This window comes from Coregonus lavaretus (genome assembly GCF_964263955.1).
Source record: "Coregonus lavaretus genome assembly, chromosome: 13".
Taxonomy (NCBI): domain Eukaryota; kingdom Metazoa; phylum Chordata; class Actinopteri; order Salmoniformes; family Salmonidae; genus Coregonus; species Coregonus lavaretus.
This window is the reverse complement of record NC_140000.1, coordinates 33021687-33027716: the sequence shown is the minus strand read 5'-3', so window position 1 is coordinate 33027716 and position 6030 is coordinate 33021687.

Here is a 6030-nt window from a genome sequence, read left to right as displayed (position 1 = left end):
TACTGGATGGTAGGTGATCAAATACTTATGTCATGCAATAAAATGCAAATTAATTACTTAAAAATCATACAATGTGATTTTCTGGATTTTGTTTTAGATTCCGTCTCTCACAGTTGAAGTGTACCTATGAAAAAAATTACAGACCTCTACATGCTTTGTAAGTAGGAAAACCTGCAAAATCGTCAGTGTATCAAACACTTGTTCTCCCCACTGTATACACCTGCTCTGAAAGGCCCCGGAGTCTGCAACAACACTAAGCAAGGGGCACCACCAAGCAAGCGGCACCATGAAGACCAAGGACCTCTCCAAACAGGTCAGGGACAAAGTTGCGGAGAAGTACAGATCAGGGTTGGGTTATAAAAAAATATCCGAAATCTCGAACATCCCACGGAGCACCATTAAATCCATTATTAAAAAATTGAAAGAATATGGCACCACAACAAACCTGCCAAGAGAGGGCCGCCCACCAAAACTCACAGACCAGGCAAGGACGGCATTAATCAGAGAGGCAACAAAGAGACCAAAGATAATCCTGAAGGAGCTGCAAAGCTCCACAGTGGAGATTGGAGTATCTGTCCATAGGACCACTTTAAGCCGTACACTCCACAGAGCTGGGCTTTACGGAAGAGTGGCCAGAAAAAAGCCATTGCTTACAGAAAAACATAAGCAAACACGTTTGGTGTTTGCCAAAAGGCATGTGGCAGACTCCCCAAACATATGTAAGAAGGTACTCTGGTCAGATGAGACTAAAATTGAGCTTTCTGGCCATCAAGGAAAACGCTATGTCTGGCGCAAACCCAACACCTCTCATCACCCCGAGAACACCATCCCCACAGTGAAGCATGGTGCTGGCAGCATCATGCTGTGGGGATGTTTTTCATCGGCAGGGACTGGGAAACTGGTTAGAATTGAAGGAATGATGGATGGCACTAAATACAGGGAAATTCTTGAGGGAAACCTGTTTAAGTCTTCCAGAGATTTGAGACTGGGACGAAGGTTCACCTTCCAGCAGGACAATGACCCTAAGCACACTGTTAAAGCAACACTCGAGTTGTTTAAGTGGAAACATTTAATTGTCTTGGAATGGCCTAGTCAAAGCCCAGACCTCAATCCAATTGAGTATCTGTGGTATGACTTTAAAATTGCTGTACACCAGTGAATATCCCGGCGATAAAAGTAACATAATGCTCAACATGGAACAATAACACACAAAGACATGGGGGAGCAGATGGAATAATTATACAGAGACTGATGAGGGGATATGTACCAGGTGTGTGTGCAAACAAGACACAACCAATGGAATGATGAAAAAAGGAGCGGCAGTGGCTAGAAGGCCGGTGACGACGAACGCCGAAGCCTGCCCGAACAAGGAAATGAGGCAGCTTTGGAGGGAGTCGTGACAGTACCCCCCCTTTGACGCGCAGCTCCAGCAGCGTGCCAACACCGGCCCCGGGGACGGCCAGGAGGACACGGAGCAGGGCGATCCGGATGGCGACGGTGGAAGTCCCGCAACAGGGAGGGATCGAGGACATCCTTCACCGGGACCTAGCACCGCTCCTCCGGACCGTACCCCTCCCACTCCACAAGGTACTAAAGACCCCCCGCCCGACGCCTCGAATCCAGGATGGAACGGACGGAGTACGCCGGGGCCCCCTCAATGTCCAGAGGGACCTCCTGCATCTCAGACTCCTGGAGATGACCAGCCACCACCAGACTGAGGAGAGACACGTGAAACGAGGGGTTAATACAGTAATCAGGAGGGAGTAGCAACCTATATGTAACCTTGTTCACTCTCCTCAGGACTTTGAACGGCCCCACAAACCGCGGGTACAGCTTCCGGCAGGGCAGGCAGAGGGGCAGGTTCCGGGTTGAGAGCCAGACCCGATCACCCGGTACAAAGACCGGGACCTCACTGCAGTGGTGGTCAGCGTTGGACTTCTGGCGACGCAAGGCGCGCTGGAGGTGGACGTGGGCGGCGTTCCATGTCTCCTCCAAATGCCGAAACCAGTCGTCCACCGCAGGAGCTTCGGTCTGGCTCTGATGCCACGGTGCCAGGACCGGCTGATACCCTAAAACACATTGAAATTGTGACATGTTAGTGGAGAGTTCTGGGCATATTCGGCCCATGGCAAGAACACCGACCACTCCCCCAGGCCGGTCCTGGCAGTAGGACCGCAGAAACCTACCCAGATCCTGATTCACCCGTTCCACATGCCCATTACATTCAGGGTGAAACCCAGAGGTCAGGCTGACCAAGACCCCCAGACGTTCCATGAACGGCTTCCAGACTCTAGACATAAACTGGGGACCCCGGTCAGACACTATGTCCTCTGGCACCCCGTAGTGCCGGAAGACATGAGTAAACAGGGCTTCCGCAGTTTGCAGGACCGTGGGGAGACCGGGCAGAGGAAGGAGGCGACAAGCTTTAGAAAAGCGGTCCACAACGACCAGGATGGTGGTGTTACCCTGAGAGAGGCGAAGATCAGTTAGAAAATGGATCGATAAGTGGGACCATGGCCGTTGAGGAACTGGTAAGGGATGTAACTTACCTGCTGGAAGGTGCCTAGGTGCCTTACTTTGGGCGCACACTGAGCAGGAGGAGACATACACCCTCACGTCCTCAGCCAAGGTAGGCCACCAGTACTTCCCGGTAAGGCAGCGCACTGTCTTTCCGATGCCTGGGTGACCAGAGGAGGGGGACGTGTGTGCCCAATAGATAAGACGATCACGGACACTAGACGGCACGTACCGAAGCCCAGCTGGGCACTGAGGTGGAGATGGTTCTGTGTGTAACGCCCGCTCTATGTCTGCGTCCACCGCCCACACCACTGGCGCCACAATGCAGGAGGCCGGGAGTATGGGGGTGTTATCAATGGGCCTCTCCTCTGTGTCGTACAGCCATGACAGTGAATCTGCCTTCACGTTCTTAGTGCCTGGTATATAGGACAGCGTGAAATCAAACCGGGTGAAGAACAAGGCCCACCTGGCCTGCCGAGGGTTCGGCCTCCTCGCTGCCCGGATATTCTCCAGGTTACGGTGGTCAGTCCAGACGAGGATAGGGTGTTTAGCCCCCTCGAGCCAGTTCCTCCATGCTGTCAGGCCTCTGACAAAAGCCAACAGCTCCCGATCACCAACGTCATAGTTCTGCTCCTCCGGGCTGTGTTTCTCAGAGAAGAAGGCACAGGGGTGGATCTTGAGTGGTGTGCCCGAAAGTTGGGATAGGACAGCGCCTACCCCTACTGTCAAAGTCGCGTCAATTCAAATCTGGTATCAGGAACAAAAGAGGTCAACACGACTTCTAAGATATACTAGTTATTTTAATTAATGCAAAAACCTTCAATGGTAAATATGATGTTTCGTATATACGGGCTCTCTGAGATGCCTCGCAGGACACTCCAGAGAACTAACAACATTGTTTTAGAAACAATACCCAAATACTCTGACAGAGAAAGTTTCCCACTTCTCTGCTGGCCAATTAGAGTAGAGGACTGAGTGTGGTTTAAACTTACTCAGCCAATCCATTGATTCAGGGGTTGGTCTCATCTCCTCGGCGCCATTTGTTGCACACTTCAGCCAGGCACAAGATTATCATAACAACCTATCATAGTGAGAAGAGCCAGCTCCCTTAGACATCATTCCTACGTCCAAGGAAGGCTCACAGATCACAAAGAACTAGTATAGTCTAGCATTTGGAGGCAAATCCTTATCTCCCTTTACCCCCTAAAACAGCTCTTCACATCAATCACAGCCTTGCCAGGTGTCACAGCCTACATTAGCCCAGTCAAGAATGCATTCTTTCTAAGTTAGTCATCCCATCAATTTAGGAGAATAATAAATCCCCAATACTACCTCGGACGCGTCCACCTCCACTACGAATGGCAATGAGGGATCGGGATGGGCCAGTACTGGGGCTGAGGTGAACAGAGCCCTCAGGGTACTGAAAGCCCTGTTAGCCTCACTAGACCAGCGGAGCCTGGATGGCCCACCTTTCAACAGAGAGGTGATGGAGGCTGCGACCTTGCCAAAGCTCCAGATAAACCTCTGATAGTAATTGGCAAACCCAATGAAGCGCTGCACCTCCTTAACCGTGGTTGGAGTCGCCAATTACGCACAGTTGAAATGCGGTCTCCCTCCATCTCCACACATGAGGTGTGATGTGGTTTCCGAGGAAGGAGACGGATTGTTGGAAGAACAGACATTTTTCTGCCTTGTCATGCAGGTCATGCTCCAACAGTCGCCCAAGCACTCTGCGAACCAGGGACACATGCTTGGCGCACGTAGCAGAATACACCAGGATGTCGTTGTCACGACATCGGCCGAGGCTGCCTCCGCTCCTTGTTCGGGCAGGCTTCGGCATTCGTCGTCACCGGCTTACTAACCACTGCCGCCCCAATCATCATCACATTTGTCTTGTCAATCACACACACCTGGTTCTAATCCCCTCATTAGTCCGTGTATAAGTGTTCCCTCTGCCCCCTTGTCCTTGTGGGTGATTGTTAGTTGTGAGAGTAGTATAGCTCGGTGAAGCTACTCGTACATTTTGTTGCCAGGTTAGATTTTCCCCTGTGCCTATGTATTATTTGATTCTACCGTTACAGTGTATTTGCCAGGGGTGAGTGTTTCCCCTGTGCCTGTTTCGTTGATCGCTATTTGAGCGCATTTGTGTGTCAACAAAGGAATAAACTCTGTATTGGTGATTACCCTCCTGCGCCTGACTCGATGTAGACCACCACACCGCGACCAAGCATGTCCCGAAACACCTCGTTCACAAAGGACTGGAAGACTGATGGAGCATTCATCAACACATACGGCATCACCAGGTATTCATTATGCCCCGTGGTGGTGCTAAATGCTGTCTTCCATTCGTCCCCTTCCCGGACACCCACCAGGTTGTACGCATTCCTGAGATCTAATTTCGTGAAGAAGCGCGCCCCATGCATTGATTCGATCACAGAGGAAATGAGGGGTAGAGGATAACTATAGCGAATTTTAATTTTATTAAGTGCACGGTAATCAATGCAAGGGCGCAGACCCCCGTCTTTCTTCTTCACAAAAAATAAACTTGAGGAGGCGGGTGAAGTGGAGGGACGTACGAACCCCTGAAGCAGGGACTCGGAGACGTATGTTTCCATAGCCTCCGTTTCGGCCTGCGACAGAGATTTACATGACTCCTGGGTGGCACAGCGTCTAACAAGAGGTTTATCGCGCAATCCCCCGAGCGATGGGCTGGTAATTTGGTCGCCTGCATTTTGGAAAATGCGTCATACTTTGCAAGCCACTGTATATGCATACTGGGGTATAATGTCCAGCTTGAGGCCAATGAAGCTATGGCCTTTGCTCTGGGCTCATTCAACCAAAAATCTAATGAGTATTTCTACAAAGTTCTTAACTTCAAGTACAAACTGCTTCAGGTGAGCTCGCCCGTGTTTCCCCTAAAATTGGGAGTGTATGCTGAGCACACACTTTTTGGTTGTATTGTTATAGAAATTGTGTAAGGTTCTGCTGTTTGTGTTTTCCATTGGTAATGCTGTAATGATAATGGTTGTCAGGGATAGCTGTAGCCTACTGTATGTTGTTGTCTAATGTATGATTGTTACTGAACCAATGAACTTTTTCTTGCCATTAATACAGATTGTGATTGGAAAGGAATTAATCTTGAATGCACGGATCAATTGCAAAAAGGGAGAGGTGCAAAAAGATAGTCCCACTGGCACTGATAAGGCAATGGTAAAAACTAAGGTAAAGTGTTTATCACTGCAAAGATTACTCAGTTATAATAGCACCAGACTAACACAGTAATAGCATATAGGACAACATAAATAACAATAGGTAACACTTTACTTGACACCCAGCATTATAACACGTTATGACACGGTCGTAACCATGTCATAATATGTCATAACTTGTCATAACCTGTCATAATATGGTCATAACACTGTCATGACACATATATTTAGACCTGTTGTGACATATATTGTGTTATTTTATGGCTGGTTATGACACCTACATAAGAGTGTCAAAACCCACAAA